The sequence below is a fragment of the Nerophis lumbriciformis genome, linkage group LG16 (genome assembly GCF_033978685.3).
Source record: "Nerophis lumbriciformis linkage group LG16, RoL_Nlum_v2.1, whole genome shotgun sequence".
Lineage (NCBI taxonomy): Eukaryota > Metazoa > Chordata > Actinopteri > Syngnathiformes > Syngnathidae > Nerophis > Nerophis lumbriciformis.
The window spans coordinates 24,488,068-24,507,098 of NC_084563.2; the positions used below are offsets into that span (position 1 = coordinate 24,488,068).

The window sequence follows — 19,031 nt, forward strand, 5'->3', positions numbered from 1 at the left end:
GGCACAAAAAAAAAGGTAGAAAGATGGTAACGATGAAAGGTAAATATAAGTCAAAAGAAGGTCAAAAAAAGGTAAAAGGAGGAAAGTAGAAGGTCAAGGTAGCACTAAATAGGTAAACAGAAGGTAGAAGATGGTCAACTAAGGTAAAATAAAATAGAAGGTAAATAAAAGGTAAAATAAGTTAAATAGATGGTTAAATAAAAGATAGATACAAGGACTATTAAAGGTAAAAGACGGTTAAAAAGGTAAATAGAAGTTAAATACAGTCGAAGGTAAAATAATGTAAATTAAAGGTAATAAGAAGTTAAATAGAAGGTAAAAGAAGGTAAATGAAATGTTAAAAAAAAAAGGAATATAGAAGGTAAGAGACAGTCAAAGAAGGTCAGGACTAAAAAAGGTTAAAAGAAAAAAAAGGTAAAAAGATGGTAACGGTGAAAGGTAAATATAAGTTTAAAGAAGGTCAAAAAAAAGTAAAAGGAGGTAAGTAGAAGGTCAAGGTAGCACTAAAAAGATAAATAGAAGGTAGAAGATGGTCAACTAAGGTAAAATAAAATAGAAGGTAAATAAAAGGTAAAATACGTTAAATAGAAGGTTAAATAAAAGATAGATAAAAGGTAAAAAAGGACTATTAAAGGTAAAAGATGGTTAATAAGGTAAATAGAAGTTAAATACAGTAGAAGGTAAAATAATGTAAATTAAAGGTAATAAGAAGTTAAATAGGAGGTAAAAGAAGGTAAGAGACAGTCAAAGAAGGGAAGGACTAAAAAAGGTTAAAGGTAAAAGAAAGTAAACACAAGTTAAAAGTTATTAATAAAAGGTAAAATAAGGTCAAAAAAAGGTCAGTAGAATGTGACTAAAAGGTAAATATAAGGTTAAAAAATATAAATAAAAGGTGAAAGAAGTTAAATAAAAGGTAATTAAAATAGATACAAGGTGAAAAAAGGACTATAAAAGGCTAAAGACGGTCAGAAAAGGTAAAAAGAAGTTAAACAATAGGTCGAATAAGTTAAAAAGAAGTTAAATAAAATAGAAGGTAAATAAAATGTAAAATAAGGTAAATAAAAGGTAAAATAAGTTAAAAAGAAGGTTAAATAAAAGATAGATACAAGGACTATTAAAGGTAAAGGACGGTTAAAAAGGTAAATAGAAGTTAAATACAGTAGAAGGTAAAATAATGTAAATGAAAGGTAATAAGAAGTTAAATAGGAGGTAAAAGAAGGTAAATGAAATGTAAAAAAGGAATATAAAAGGTAAGAGACAGTCAAAGAAGGTAAGGACTAAAAAAGGTTAAAGGTAAAAGAAAGTAAATACAAGTTAAAAGTTGTTAGTAAAAGGTAAAATAAGGTCAATAAAAGGTCAATAGAATGTCACTAAAAGGTAAATATAAGGTTAAAAAAGATAAATAAAAGGTGAAAGAAGTTAAATAAAAGGTAATTAAAATAGATACAAGGTGAAAAAAGGACTATAAAAGGCCAAAGACGGTCAAAAAAGGTAAAAAGAAGTTAAGCAATAGGTCAAATAAGTTAAAAAGAAGGTAAATAAAATTTAAAATAAGGTAAATGAAAGGTAACATAAGTTAAATAGAAGGTAAATGAAAGGTAACATAAGTTAAATAGAAGGTAAATAAAAGGTAACATAAGTTAGACAGTCAAAGAAGGTAAAGAGAAGGTAATGGTTATGGCAAGTACAAAAATATTTGTTTATTTCAACTATTTCCCCTAAAATACACATTGAGGCTATAAAGTGTGTTTTATCCGAATAATCGAACAAGCTAATCGACAGATTACTCGATTATTAAAATAATTGAAAGCTGAAGCCCTTAATAGAGCAGAACAAGAAAAGAATACAAGAATAATAGAATATACCAGCAATTGACAACTTTGGCTGAGACATTTACACACACACACACACACACACACACACACACACACACACACACACACACACACACACACACACACACACACACACACACACACACACACACACACACACACACGGACCATAGAGGTGGTGTGATGGAGATTTATGGCGACGGGTTGTTTCTCTGCATTTTAGTGGCTGTTAAGAAAGAGAAGATTTATGACAAGACACGCACATTTAGTGAGCCATCATGCAAATGATGTTGTGTAGCAGCTACAGTACGACATTTAGTGTCACCGTCATGTCTTGGACACACACACACACACACACACACACACACACACACACACACACACACACACACACACACACACACACACACACTTCCATTTTTAGTCCACCTCTGACCTTTTTGCACCAAAACTGCAGTCTTTTTTGCGACTTTGTGGGGACGACTTTAAAAAAAAGTGCCTGCGTGCGTGCCTGCGTGCGTGCGTGCGTGCGTGCCTGCGTGCGTGCGTGCGTGCGTGTGAGCGTGCAAGCGAGCGCAGTTAATGGCAGCTTGTTCCACGCTAATACTGCAATTAGACGTGTGCAGGAGGTGCCTGGGCGCACCATAAATTGACCAAAAGTGTCACAGTGTAGTGCTGGAATTACCCACAAACCCTTAATGGTTAGGCCTTACATGGAGGCTGTGACCCCCCCCACACACACACACACACTTGTTCTGCTAACATCATTGCTAGCTTTGATGTCATCTCTAAAGTGATGAGCATGAAAAGCAACCTCTGACCTCTACACACATCTTGTCAGCGTTAGTCTCCGCCCACCCACCGGGGCGCACCCGCTGTCAAAGCCATCGCCCCCCCCCTCCCCTGGTTGTATCCCACAGTAAAACACTACTTTTCCCATCATGCCTTGCCTCTCAAAACAACAACACAACGTTGCAATGACACAAATTGTAGATGCGGAAACACATCATGCGCGGGGTGGAGGGTGGGGGGTGGAGGACGGGGGAGGCGTTGGTTATCTGCCCCGGCGGAACCTTCCCAGCAAGCCTTGCACATCGATCGCAGTCTGACAGATTAAGAGTATAGATTTACTATAAAAGCAGCACATTGCTGATTTGGACACAGTGCATCACATGACCACATTTTATGTTGACTCTCACGCACACACGCACACACACACACACATACACACACACACACACACACACACACACACACACACACACACACACACACACACACAATAAGTGCAGGTCAGGGGTCAAGTATCTGTCGCTGTTTTAGACTTGTTTACTTTGTGAATGAGTGTGCGTGTGGATGTTTCTACACACACTTACGCACTCATGGCAGAATGCTGGTTGTGGGGGCGGGGCTTACATGCTGTCAAGATGGGATGTTCACAAGCGAATCAAGTCTTTGGAACGGCTCTTCTAAGAGAACGATGAGAACCGATTCCCTGTGGCACGGTGGGGTTTTTTCAGCACACGCAAATTTAGCGTCGACATTTGGAAAGGAAAGTAGGGAAACTAAGCAGCGTTTGGTTTCGCTTTTCAGGGTTTTTTTATTATGGAAAAAAAAAATATATATATATACGTGTATATATATTTATATATATACACCGTATTTTCCGGACCATAGGGTGCACTGGATTATAAGGCGCACTGCCAATGAATGGTCTATTTTTTTATCTTTTTTCATAAAAAAGGCGCACCGGATTATAGGGCATTAAGGGAGTCATATTATTGAATTTTTTTTTTTCTTGTGGTCTACATAACATGTAATGGTGGTTCTTTGGTCAAAATGTTGCATAGATGATGTTTTACAGATCATCTTCAAGCCGCTTTCTCACAGTCGCTTCAGGATGCGCCGTTTTGTGGGCGGTCTTATTTACGTGGCTCACCTCTGGCAGTGTCTTCTCCCCGTCATCTTTGTTGTAGCTGTGTAGCGTGCAAGGACGGGAGTGGAAGAAGTGTCAAAAGATGGAGCTAACTGTTTTAATGACATTCACACTTTATTTCAATCAATAATGGAGCAGCATCTCCTCACCCGGAAACAACAACACCAGAAATGTGTCCCATGAAAAACCGTCTGACCGGAACTCTCTAATAACTAAAGTTCCTTGGGTAAATAATGTAAACTCACTACACTGGTATGTTTTAGTGCTTTCATGGTGAGTTTACTGACAGATATAAGTAAGAACATTACACTACTTTATATTAGAAATGGCAACAGCGGAGAATGAATGTCCCATAACAAGAAGATAGAGAAAAAGAAGAAGCTTATCGACTACGGTGTCGGCACAGACTACAAAGACGGATGCGCGCAATTTTTCAGGGTTCATGCAGATCCCAAATACAGATCAGCGGGTACCAGAAGGTAAAAAAAAAGTTGCTTTTGCATAATATTGCGGAAAAAACGCCAGATAATATGTCTTACCTTATACACACACCATAATAAAACTCCTATGTTTAATGCACCGACAATCCACCAAGCGGTGCGGCTTCATAGCTTACCAAAGTCGTACTAAAACATTTTGATGGATTTTTGAGCACCGTGTGTAATGTTCTATATTTTCAATGGAACATATAACATGTTGGTGTTGTTTACTTGAGTCATATTACCATCATAGTGCAGTCTACACGTATCTCTCTTTCTGCGCTGCTGACCCGTCTCCGCTCAGGATGGTCTTCAGCTGGCCCCACTATGGACTGGACTCTCACTATTATGTTAGATCCACTATGGACTAGACTCTCACACTTTTATGTTAGATCCACTATGGACTGGACTCACACTATTATGTTAGATCCACTATGGACTAGACTCTCACACTATTATGTTAGATCCACTATGGACTGGACTCTCACTATTATGTTAGATCCACTATGGACTGGACTCTCACACTATTATGTTAGATCCACTATGGACTGGACTCTCACACAATTATGTTAGATCCACTATGGACTGGACTCTCACTATTATGTTAGATCCACTATGGACTGGACTCTCACACTATTATGTTAGATCCACTATGGACTGGACTCTCACTATTATGTTAGATCCACTATGGACTGGACTCTCACTATTATGTTAGAGCCACTATGGACTGGACTCTCACTATTATGTTAGATCCACTATGGACTGGACTCACACTATTATGTTAGATCCACTATGGACTGGACTCTCACAGTATTATGTTAGATCCACTATGGACTGGACTCTCACAGTATTATGTTAGATCCACTATGGACTGGACTCTCACACTATTATGTTAGATCCACTATGGACTGGACTCTCACTATTATGTTAGATCCACTATGGACTGGACTCTCACTATTATGTTAGATCCACTATGGACTGGACTTTCACCATATTATGTCAGACCCACTCGACGTCCATTGCATCCGGTCTCCCCTAGAGGGAGGGGGGGGGGGGGTCACCCACATCTGCTGTCCTCTCCAAGGTTTCTCATAGTCATTCACATTGACATCCCACTGTGAGTTTTTCCTTGCCCTGATGTGGGCGCTGTACCGAGGATGTCGTTGTGGCTTGCGCAACCCTTTGAGACACTCGGGATTTAGGGCTATATAAATAAACTTTGATTGATTGATTGATGATGTTTGACTGCCATCTACTGGTCACACTTATCATTACACAATGTACCAAATAATATAGCTTCAAGGTGGGTAAGCTCAACCAAACTTATTCCGTTCATTAGGCGCACCGGGTTATAAGGCGCACAGTCGAGTGTGTATATATATACATCCGAATTTTCCGGAATATATAACGCATCAGCATATAAGCCGCACCCAATTATGGAATTCCACCAAATTTTAGGGAATTACCCCCATATATTAGCCGCATCGGACTATAAGCCGCAGATATATACGTTGTGAATAGGGCTGGGCGATATTGCCTTTTTTTAATATCGCAATATTTTAAGGCCATATTGCGATACACGATATATATCTCGATATTTTGCCTTAGCCTTGAATGAACACTTGATGCATATAATCACAGCAGTATGATGATTCTATGTGTCTACATTAAAACATTCTTTTTCATACTTCATTAATATATGCTACTTTAAAACTTTCATGCAGAGAAGGAAATCACAACTAAAAAAATCACTTTTTTTTTCATACTGTTTTGATCTGGAAATGTTTGCCTCGGCATTTTGATGGTGTGGCACCAAACGGAGATATTGACGTGCGGAGTAAGCCCTCTTTATTGTCTAGCGGGTGACTTTTCAAATGATGCTACATATTAGCACTGTAGCCGAGTGTCCTGCGTTCGCCTATACAGTGTACTTATCTAATAATATAATAAGCGGGAGACATTAGAGCAGATTCGGTGGCCACCGCTTCTTTAATGTCAACATCACACACCTCTTTCCACAACCACACACACCATACGTCACAGCCCTACGGCAACAACTCTGGAGGGACAAAACTCCTCTTCCTTACCTAACACACTCCGGTAACTTGGGACACCCTGAACTGTTTGTTACAGCAGTAATGCTACTTTTTATAGCAACGCTTTCGCCCAACACTTGACAAATTACGGTTGTCTGTTCGACATATTCCCACTTGAAGCCAAACCACCGCCAGACGATGGACCCTCTGCTGTTTTTTGGGAGAATTAATTATTCCTTCATTTGTTACCAGATTCGCACCTTCTTTCTCTTGTATTAGCGCTCGCACCGCTCCGCTAGCATCACAGCTAACGTTAGCCATGCTGCTACCTGTCTGCTCGGGGAGGGCGTATACGTATGTGACGTATGACGTGACAGTATGTGACGTGTGTAAGAAGCATACTTGCCAACCCTCCCGGATTTTCCGGGAGACTCACGAAATTCAGCGCCTCTCCCGAAAACCTCCCGGGACAAATTTTCTCCCGAAAATCTTCCGAAATTCAGGCGGAGCTGGAGGCCACGCCCCCTCCAGCTCCATGCGGACCGGAGTCCGCTTTCCCACGATATAAACAGTGTGCCTGCCCAATCACATTATAACTGTAGAATGATCGAGGGCGAGTTCTTGGTTCCTTATGTGGGTTTTTTGTTAGTCCTCCCAGCGTGGTAACAACACACAACAACAGCAGCCACGTTTTTGTCTATCGTAAAGCAGTTCGTCTGCCGTAAACAGCAATGTTGTGACACTCTTAAACAGGACAATACTGCCATCTATAACATCAATAACATATACGGCTTTTAGAGAGTGCAGTGCACAACTGCGCACACAACAAGGAGACGAAGCAGAAGAACGAGGAAAATACAGCCATGGCGACGCCGACGACGAGTAAGATGAAGAAATACGCTTTGTTTCACCTTTCCTGCCTGAGTCCGGCGATTAGTTTCAAATCTTGCTTTATTGATTGCTTGCACACAGCCAATCCAACACAAAACAAACTAGTCCCTGCCCGCACTCACGCTACCGCTCCCTCTCTTCTCTGGCCCACACACTCACTGACGTCACTCACCTCACATGCTCACCTATTAAAGGGCCACACACACACACATACGCTACTCTCATAACAGCTTGTAAGTTCCAAGCCGCAGCTGCGATTGGACCTGGATAGCCTCCGGGAAGAAGTAGTGGACTACCAAGGGCTTGGCACTGAAGATCTTCCTCAGGAAGCAAAGATTGACCGGTTTTGGGCCATGCTAGGGAGAGATGGAAGATTCCAGACTCGAATGCATTTGATGAAAGCACTTTTGTGCGTGCCACACATCAATGCATCATCAGAGAGGGTGTTCAGCATGGTTAGAAAAATAGTGACAGAACAAGGATGGACAATTCAACCCTTAACTCAACAATGAGTAGATGAGTGTTATGTGTGTGTATATGTGTAAATAAATGAACACTGAAATTCAAGTATTTATTTTATTTATATATACATATATATAATAAAATAAATATATATATATAGCTAGAATTCACTGAAAGTCAAGTATTTCTATATATATATATGAAATTCTTGACTTGGTGAATTCTAGCTGTAAATATACTCCTCCCCTCTTAACCACGCCCCTAACCACGCCCCCCGCCCCACCCCCGACCACGTCCACCCCCTCCCCCCACTTCCCGAAATCGGAGGTCTCAAGGTTGGCAAGTATGGTAAGAAGGTGCGCTTGCTGTCTGTGAGAAGGAGAGACTGGAAAGAGGAGGAGAGCCTGTAGTGTAATGCCCGCAGCTAAAAGCAACTGCGTGAGAACGTATACTCGATATCACGATATAGTCATTTTCTATATTGCACAGAGACAAACCCGCGATATATCGTGTATATCGATATATCGCCCAGCCCTAGTTGTGAAATTAGTTATTTACACAGAAATATTCTGTAAATAATTATCTACATACCTTAATTATGTCCAAACGCTGTCTGTAACACGGCAGTAAAACGGCTGATCAAACAAAGCAGAAGTCATCCTCATTGACCCGCTAGCTGCGGAAGCTAGCTCTCCAATCAGCTAAACAGACCCAATAACTCCATGGTGACGTCTTGGTGAATTTACTGAGGAATTTGTGAAACTGAAACAATACAAAAAGAACGCCCTTGTAAGTTAATAATACTAACACACACACTCGAACGTGTTAGCACATTAGCTAATGCTAACAACGCTAGCTTCATTACATTACAATAGCACATACAAATATACATGAACACACTCCTACAGACATCACATATGGGACGGTTTAGTAAGTAAGAACAGTTTTAGTTATATTGTAAAACTTACAAACGTTGTTTGGAGTGATAAATGAAGAATCCATACAAGTAAAAAGGCTATGCACTTGTACTTCCGGTTGAAAGCACTAAATGGAAGGACATTGCAGCACCTGCAGTGAGTGAACTTGTCTAGAAGACGGCGCCATAGCACAAACAATAACACACCTTTTCAGTGTATTTCCTAGTTTTATTTTGTTTTTTTTACTATTTGTATTATGCCCGTCAGCAATGAAAAATCCTTGAATTTGCCACACCGTTTTATAAGCCGCATGATTCAAAGTGTAGAAAAAAAGTAGCGGCTTATAGTTCGGAATTTATGGTGTAAAAATATAGAAATACTGGAATATAGATTTTTAAATTATTATTATTTTTAATCGTATTTATTTGGATTCACTTTTCAGGTTGATTATTCAAAAGGGAAGTAGTTTAAGTGTACACACACCAGGTATTGGAGTACAATATTGTACTCACATTTTTATTGTAGTTTTCTTTATACTTTAAACATTCATTCATGCCTTTTATTCTCACTTACTGTTTGTACGTGTTTCTATCTTGTTAAAATACTGCACATTTTTTAGGTGAGGGAAAATACAAACTGTTGATGTCACCTACAAAGCATGAAAATATTCCACCGCCTTATGGAATGTTTACAATGAAAACACAACAAAAATGTAATTATTGCCAATATTTTACAATAATTCACACCTATAGAGTAATATTTGTGTAAATTAAATTATTCTGATCCACAACTAATTTATAACTAATACTAGTGATTGTTTTCTTGAGAAGATTCAAACCGATTCTGGCAATGTATTATTTGGTAAAAGATTTCTAATGAATTCAAAACAGGTTATGGAGATGGCCTAAAAACGTATTTAAAAAAAAAATTATCATAAAAAAAATATGTATTTTTTTATGTATTTGTTTTTTAATATCGATTTTTGAAAATGATGAAGAGATTAAGAATGTGCAAGAATTCGGATGATTTTTTTTGTGCACCCCTAGTGTCACTTATCCCCCAAATTGAACAACATAACAGCTATTTGCACTTCCTGGTGACTCTTAATTGGCTAGAGCAAATGTGATTACATCACCACCCGCAGGCTCGTTAACTGCTGAGATCAGCTGGAAAACAGCCCCTCCACACACACACACACACACACACACACACACACACACACACACACACACACACACACACACACCCTAGTTACGGTGAGCCCGTAGCAGGGGATCATGGGAAGATTGGGAATTCCCCGTCATCCTCCCCCGCCGCATACACCTCACCCAAACGCAAATCATCGTGTTCCCCTGTTCAACACACACACACACACACACACACACACACACACGCTTAACCCCGCCAAATAGTACTGAAAAAAAACAACAACCTCGTTTTATTCCTCCTTTCTGTGTGATGGTGACCAATACAAAAGGAAATTGGACATATTTAGATTAATGCTGTCAAATGATACATTTTTCAAATCAGATTAATCACGCTTTTGAATTTGGATTAATCGTGATTCGTTACTTACTTAATGTTTAAATCATCCTAAAAAAAGACCCTAATATTTTGGTACGAATGCAATTTGACTTCTTTCTTTCTGCTTTATTTGAATGTACTTAATGTATTTGCTCAAAACCCGGTAAAGTATTATCTAAAGTCATATCTGAGATTATTATGAATCAATCAAAGTTTATTTCTATAGCCCATGGGTCGGCAACCCAAAACGTTTAAAAAAGAGCCATATTGGACTAAAAATACAAAAAAGCAAATCTGTCTGGAGCCGCAAAAAAAGAAAATTCTTATATAAGTCTTATAATGAAGACAACACATGATGTAAGTGTATATATTAGCTATAAAAACCTGCTATCAAAATTACTTTAAAAGTCTTATAAGTGTTATAATGAAGGCAACACATGATCTAAGTGTCTATATTAGTTATATTAGCCTACTATCAAAATGACTTTAAAAGTCTTAAGTGTTATAATGAAGACAACACGTGATGTAAGTGTCTATATTAGCTATAATAACCTACTATCAAAATAACTTTAAAAGTTTTATAAGTGTTATAATGAAGGCAACACATGATCTAAGTGTCAATATTAGTTATATTAGCCTACTATCAAAATTACTTTAAAAGTCTTATATAAGTGTTATAATGAAGGCAACACATGATGTAAGTGTCTATATTAGTTACATTAGCCTACTATCGAAATGAATATGTGTCGCAGGCTGAAGCAAATCTTCGTTGACAGAAATGTTGAAATGTAATATTTACTCTACACATTTTTACAACATTAGAAAACAGTAAATCAGAGGCTACTCAGAAGGTGAGATAACTCCTGGAAATTACTGGCTTTTCATGGCCAAAGGTGTAGATGTGTGTGTCCGAGTTAAAGGAAACGGCAGGCTGTCTTCTTCTAATGGATTCATTACAATCTTTGGCAAGCTAGGTAATGTTTGCTGTGGTCTGGAACAACATGGCACACAAACAACTATCAGAAATGCAGCCAATATTACATACAGATCATGTGTCATGAGACATGCAAATATAAATTATATACAAAGAGGATAAAAGTAAAGGATATTAAATGAGCTCAAATATACCTACAAATGAGGCATAATGCTGCAATATGTACATACAGCTAGCCTAAATAGCATTGATTTGCTTGCAGTCATGCACTGACCAAATATGCCTGATTAGCACTCCAACAAGTCAATAACATCAACAAAGTGCACCTTTGTGCATTCACGCACAGAATAAAATCTTTGGTAGACAAAATGAGACAAAGAAGGAGTGGAAAATTGTACATGTAAACAAGCTGTTGCGTCACAATCCACACTATGGTGAGTTCAAGAACCGCCGAAATTAGTAGGACAAATTAAAACGATGTTCACCAAATAGTGTCATCAGTGTACCATACACACAAACATATTAAACAGTGGGCTTTCTAACAATTGGGAAGGTTTGTGTCGTGTTTGTCCCCTAACAAAAAACATACTGTAACATGAAAATTAACGTTTCCCCCAACTTTTTCCATTTTCAATCCTTTTTTAAAAAATGCTCCAGGGAGCCACTAGGGCAGCACTAAAGAGCTGCATGCAGGTTGCTCACCACCGGTTTAGCCCTTTGTCACAGGTGCCTCAAAGAGTTTCACAAACCACAACGACATCCCTTGATTGGAACCCACATCCGGGCAAGGAAAAACTCCAAAAGCCCAAAATGGGGAAAAGAAGAAACCTTGAGGAAGGGCCCGCAGATGTGGGGGGCCGAAATGTTACATGCGTATGCAGTGACCTGAAAAAAAGCAACAACTTGGGCTAACGCTAAGGCTAAGCTAGATACACAACAACTTGAGCTAACAAATCATTGCCTTATTTCTCACCTGCTGTTCTTATTCACCGTTTCATTTGACCGTTTTCATAAATAAAAGTAGTCTTTCGGAAAATCCACCTTTTTGTGAAAGTTTGTGGGTGAAGCCGATATCTACTTGGCACACATTCGAAGCGACTTCTTCACAGTTGAAAGCACATTGCCGCGAAACAAAAAAGTTAGCTAGGCACTTCCTACTTCTTCAGATAAGACCAGAGGTTTGAATAGTGTCCTGAGTTGGGTAATACAAACAACAGCATCTTGGCCATTGGGACGTGCATAACTAAAAATGTTGTTATTTTTTATGTCAGCCCGAGGAGGCACTGATCCATTTAAAAGTAGTTTTTAGGAAAATATTTTGGTATTTTGCCACAGGACGGTGATGCTATTGTCTTACAGTAGATTTAGATTTAGATTTATTGGTCTCCGTGGGGAAATTAATTTTCACTGACCGTACATTTAAACAATAAACATTATACATCACGGACAAAAATAGCAAAAAGACATCATACATGACCAACACATTTTTACAGGCTTGTCAGACAGGTCGGCCGGGCCTGCTATTTACGGTGGCTATAGCTGCAGGGATAACAGAAAAAACAGTAGAAGGCTAAGCTAGCTACACAACGACTTGAACTAATATTGCTAACAAATCATTGACTTATTTCTCACCTACTGTTATTATTCACCGTTTCATTTCAGGTTTGAATAGTGTCCTGAGTTGGGTAATACAAACAACAACAGCATCTTGGCCATTTTGTCGTCCAAACTACAGATGCACGTGCATAACTAAAAATGGCGTTATTTTTTATGTCAGCCCGAGGAGGCACTGATCCATTTAAAAGTAGTTTTTAGGAAAATATTTTGGTATTTTGCCGCAGGACTGTGATGCTATTGTCTTACAGTAGATTTAGATTTAGATTTATTGGTCCCCGCGGGGAAATTCATTTTCACTGACCGTACATTTAAACAATAAACATTACACATCACGGACAAAAATAGCAAAAAGACATCATACATGACCAACACCTTTTTACAGGCTTGTCAGACAGGTCGGCTGGGCCTGCTATTTAGGGTGGCTAAAGCTGCAGGGATAACAGGAAAAACAGTAGAAGGCTAAGCTTGAACTTGAACTTGCACAACGACTTGAACTAATATTGCTAACAAATCATTGACTTATTTCTCACCTACTGTTATTATTCACCATTTCATTTCAGGTTTGAATAGTGTCCTGAGTTGGGTAATACAAACAACAACAGCATCTTGGCCATTTTGTCGTCCAAACTACAAATGCACGTGATTAATCTGCAACGTACATGATTAATGTGATCATGTTTGTGATTAATCACATGAGTTAACTCGTTATTTTTGACAGCCCTAATTTAGATAATTTTTTGACGTTTTAAGACAGAATGTTGTCATAGGTCCTCCAGAGACGTGCAGTCTTCTTTCATGCTAATTGTGAATTAATATTGATGTGTGTGTTTGTGTGTGTGTGCGTGCGTGTGTGTGTGTGTGCGTGTGTGTGTGTGTGTGTACCAGAAATGTGATGCGGGCGAGTCCAGGCACAACAGCGTAAAAGAGATGGGGTTTGGGGCGGGCGGTCAGAGGTGTAGCGTGAGGAGTGAGAATGAGACAGTCGGGATGTGCGATGAGGACGTGGGGGAAGATGAGGAGTGATGGGCAGATGAAGAAAATATTGATTTCTATATAAAGATGGGTAGGCCCGGGGTGAAAGGAGAGGCGGAGGTTCAGGTTACATGACGACTTGATGCGTTTGTTAGCATTATGTGGCTAGCACTTGCTAGCATCAGTGTTGCCAAACCCCTGCAACTTTTTCCTGTAAAGACTGTAAACACACACACACACACACACACACACACACACACACACACACACACACACACACACACACACACACACACACGCACACACACACACACACACACACACACACACACAAATCAATATCAATTTATAATTCAGGATAGCAGCAGTTTGGGTTTTAGGGCTTGCAGCCTTCATAAATATTACAACGTTATTGACATCATGGCGATGATTTGGAGAGTTGTCTTTTTTTTCCTTCAACACCAGTCGCCCCTATCAACCCCCCCTCACCCCAAATTCACTTCCACTCCTTTCTGTTTCTTTTTCCCCTTTTTAAAACTTCACTTCAGGTCACACCTGAGAAGACCAACGCACACAAATAGACGGCAGTAGAAAAAAATAGCACACATTCACACATTGACACTGCAAAAAGTCAGTGTTCAAAAACAAGAAAAAAAAATTAGGGGTATTTTATTTGAACTGAGCAAAATTATCTGCCTATAGAACAAGAACATTTGGCTTGTCAATACTTTCCAAAACAAGTAAAATTAAAGCTGCAAGCAGAGATGGACGGGACCGATTTTGAGGGCTCATAAAATCCAAACCGGTGCAGTAATTAAAACTATTTCATCAACTTTTAATCAGAAGCGTTCAACCTCTGTCTTGTGCTAATTTGAAGCCGACACGACAAACGCGCTCTGAGGACATAATGTTTGAAAAAAGGTGACTGTTTTTACTCAACTTTTGTTTTGAAGGGGGAATTGCAAACTTCCTGTTGATTTTTGCTGTGGGTTGTCGGTGTATGAAATATAGGTCTAAGTGAGACCTACATAGAGGTTTTTGTTTCATGTCTCTACAACATTCCTACTGACAGTTTTGTCTGTGTTTTCTTCCTAGGGGGCGCTAGAGCGCAATTTTGAGTTTTGGGGTTTGGTTTTTTGATTAGATCGCAATTTTCGCCAGTCCTGATGTGTGTCCCCAATTTGGTGAGTTTTGAAGCATGTTAAGGGGGTCAAATTACAGCTCAATGAGGCGGCGGTATAATAATAAAGAATAACAATAAAACGCTAGAAATACAATAGGGTCCTCTATCCCAAAGGGACTCGGTCCCTAATTAGCTAACCTCAATGAACCCAAAAATACCTTAAAATAAGTATATTCTCACTAATAACAAGTGCACTTTTCTTGATATAAAAAAAACAACAACACCTTGACATAATGATATGCGCTTGGCATTACATTTCTTGAAACCAGCAAACTTATACTAAAAACTAATTTATTGTTCTTAATGGAAAGGCAACAAGGCAACCGCTTGTTGCTCTCTGGGTCTACTAGCCGCTCGGGCAAATCATATATTGTCTAAAAATGCATTTTTCCATCGATAACCTGACATCATCGCGCCAAGTGCGTGCTCTTTCAGTCAATTAGTGCGCATATATACAGCCGGCCCCCTGCCAAAATCTTTTTAATTGTAATTTGGAGGAATTTATCTGAATGTGCATGAACTATTTCTGTTCAAAATTGTTTGAAATGTTAAATGTTTAAATATTAACTGTCAGTTTACTGTACTGTGCCAACTGTACTACTATATGAGTACGTGTTTTCTATTGTTTTATTAAAAATAAAACAGCAAAGTCCATTTGGCTGTCATCTGTTTTAATTATGAGACACAATTGTGTCAAAATCATGATTTTTTTTTCATGCTTGAAATAAGAAATGATTACTTTAAAAAAGTAGTTTTATACTTGTGAGTGTTGATGACACAGCTTTGCAACAGTTGATATTCTAGTTTTAAGCATGTTTTACTCAATATAGGTCATCAAATCTCAGCAACAAGCTGTAATATCTTACTGAGATAATTTAGGACCCAAACCCTTAAAACAAGTAAAAGACTCTAACGTAAAATCTGCTTAATGAGAAGAATTATCTTATCAGACAGAAAATAAGCAAATATCACCCTTATTTGAGATATTTAATTTTTCTTAGATTTCAGTTTTTGCAGTGCACGTCTTGGATTTAATCGTGATTAATCGAAATGAATCCAGCGCTGCCATATGATTAATCATTTTTTTAAATGTTTATCGTCGAGATGTGTTTTTTGATGAAGTTCTTCAACATTTTGACTCTGCACTTAACATGAAAAACAAACGTAAACATTGGCTAAATCGGCACGGAAAGGGAAATTCACCCTTAAAAGGGAGATGCACTTCTTTTTGTAATATATAGGACAAGAACATGTCTGTTTTTCTTGTTTTTATGCATTCTAATTCGTAAATAAACGTTATCAAAAGTTAGCTAGCAATGGAGCTAATGAGAGTACTCTAAAAATGCCGCCAACAATACTCCGTTTACATGTGGTAACCCGCATATAAACTAAGTATGAGCAGTATTGTTATTATAAGAGTTTACGCAGAGGAACTAATTTCAGTGGCGGCCTGATCACGTAGATACCAAGCTGCTGCTGCCGCATCGCCCTTAAATTGGTAAAAGTTAATTCTAGATTATAGATGATGCCTCTCACTTGTACAGTAGAAGGATGTGGACATAAACCCAGAAGTTGGTCAACTTTGACATTCAACTTAGACCTCTAGATGGAGAGAAAGACACAAAAAACCTGCCTGTTTAGTTTTTTGGTTTTTTGTACATTACCTATGTGAGGATTATGATTCATTCTTCATCTAAACGGGAAGATATAAACACCCCATCAGTCGGCATCCCAGTGAGAGAAGACATTGTACAGTACGTGATTGATTGAATATGTTCGTAGATTGTATCTTCTTTAGCACTTAGCAATACTGCTACTTGCTGGGTTTGTTTAGCACACATATTCTAAAATTTGTGGCTCATCTTCTTTATATTCAGGCTCAAAAATATAAGGTTTGGGGTCATCATTGGTCCCAAAGCATTCATTGTTGACTCTCATGAAGTCTGCCATGATTAGTAGTAGATAGATAGATAGTACTTTGATTCCTTCAAGAGAGTTCCAGCAGCAGTGTACAGAATTGAGATCGAATTTAAAAAGTAAAAAGTAAATAATGGGGGTATAAATGGAAATAAAATAGAAAATATAACAATACAAATAAAAAGCAACAATAAGAATAAAAATATAACCGTAAAAATAAGAATATAACAAGAAAAACTATGCAGTAGTGACCATGTTATGTAGTAGTTATTGTTAAAGGAAATAGCGAATGTTGTGATGCGATTATTAAATTAATTCTCCGCCGTATGGTTAAAATGAGCAAAATACGTAAATATTACATGTTATTAGGAATGTTGCTACGTTACATATATACTTACATTGTGTATACAAATCATTCATGGAGGTTTTTAGATGTTTTTAGAGCACTTTTTAAGCGGAATAAAGCGAATCCCATAACCCAATTGTTAGTTGAATTTTGCTAGTGTTTATTTACGATTTAGAATGTAAAAAGGCAAACATATGTGTTCTTGTCTCACATAAGGATTGTGAATGATATGCTAAATTTCCCAAAAACAGCAGTTCCACTTTAACACTCCACTTAACATGAAAAACAGAAACGTAAACAGTGGCGCCGTCGACATGGAAACGGAAATTCACCCTTCACCCTGAGGAGGAAGTCCCTCTTGGGGAGTATCTTTTGTCAACGCCACAACACAATACTAAAAAATAAGACCAGTACTGCACTGTATTATACATGAGACATAAATAAGAAGTAATTTAAGACAAAATTTAGGCCAAAAAATATCCAAATCACGCGTGGCGCAGTGGAAGAATGGCCGTGTGCGACCCGAGGGTCCCTGGTTCAATCCCCACCTAGTACCAACCTCGTCATGTCCGTTGTGTCCTGAGCAAGACACTTCACCCTTGCTCCTGATGGGTGCTGGTTAGCGCCTTGCATGGCATCTCCCTCCATCAGTGTGTGAATGTGTGTGTGAATGGGTAAATGTGGAAGTAGTGTCAAAGCGCTTTGAGTACCTTGAAGGTAGAAAAGCGCTATACAAGTACAACCCATTTATCATTATCATTTATTATAATTTTCAAAAATCGGGAGAAATAAATATATGTATATATTTATTTTATTATTAGTCTATATAATATATATACTGTATTATTAGTATATATACATATGTATGTATATGTATGTATTGTATATATATATTAGGAGTGTCAAAACAAATTCAAAAAAGTCAAAAATAGATTATTTTTTAAAATTTATTTTAAATCTCTCTTGTCCAGCCACTCAGACAAATCATATAGTTGATGCAGATGATCTATATCTACTGTATAGATTTACTTTAGAAAAGAGAAATGTTGGATATTTCTCTTTTTGCCTTATTTGTATTTGACTTTAATCAATACGAAGGTCCTGAGTAGTCTTGGGTTCAATCCCGGGCTTGGGATCTTTCTGTGTGGAGTTTGCATGTTCTCCCCGTGACTGCGTGGGTTCCCTCCGGGTACTCCGGCTTCCTCCCACCTCCAAAGACATACACCTGGGGATAGGTTGATTGGCAACACTAAATTGGCCCTAGTGTGTGAATGTGAGTGTGAATGTTGTCTGTCTATCTGTGTTGGCCCTGCTATGAGGTGGCGACTTGTCCAGGGTGTACCCCGCCTTCCGCCTGATTGAAGCTGAGATAGGCTCCAGCGCCCCCGCGACCCCAAAGGGAATAAGCGGTAGAAAATGGATGGATGGATGTATGTGTATATATATATATATATATATATATATATATATATATATATATATATATATATATATATATATATATATATATATATATATACACGCACACATATACATACACATGTGTATATGTATATACATATATGTACGTATATACATATGTATATGTATGTATATATATATGTATGTATGTATGTGTATATATATATACACACACACATATATATATATACATATATGTATATACATACATATATGTATGTATATACATATGTATGTATATAGACATATATGTATGTGTATATATACATATGTATGTATATAATATATATTATATATATATATATATCGATATAGTTAGATTATATTTGTATATCATTTTTTTAATTGTACATAGAAAAATATATATATACATATATGTATATATACTATATATGTGTATATATGTATGTATATATGGGTATATACATAAGTATGTTTTTAAGAAGTTGTTTTTAGGTCATCTCTAACAACCAGAAGGAAACATCAAAATCGTGTTTAATCGAGAATCGATTCTAAATTGA

The 19,031-nt window shown here is 37.9% G+C and overlaps 1 protein-coding gene across 2 annotated transcripts in view; it reads left to right on the forward strand.

Moving 5' to 3' along the window:
* Positions 1 to 19,031, forward strand: part of LOC133617114 (transcription factor COE1-like) — a 148,572-nt gene that overhangs the window by 45,495 nt on the left and 84,046 nt on the right. The window lies entirely within an intron of this gene.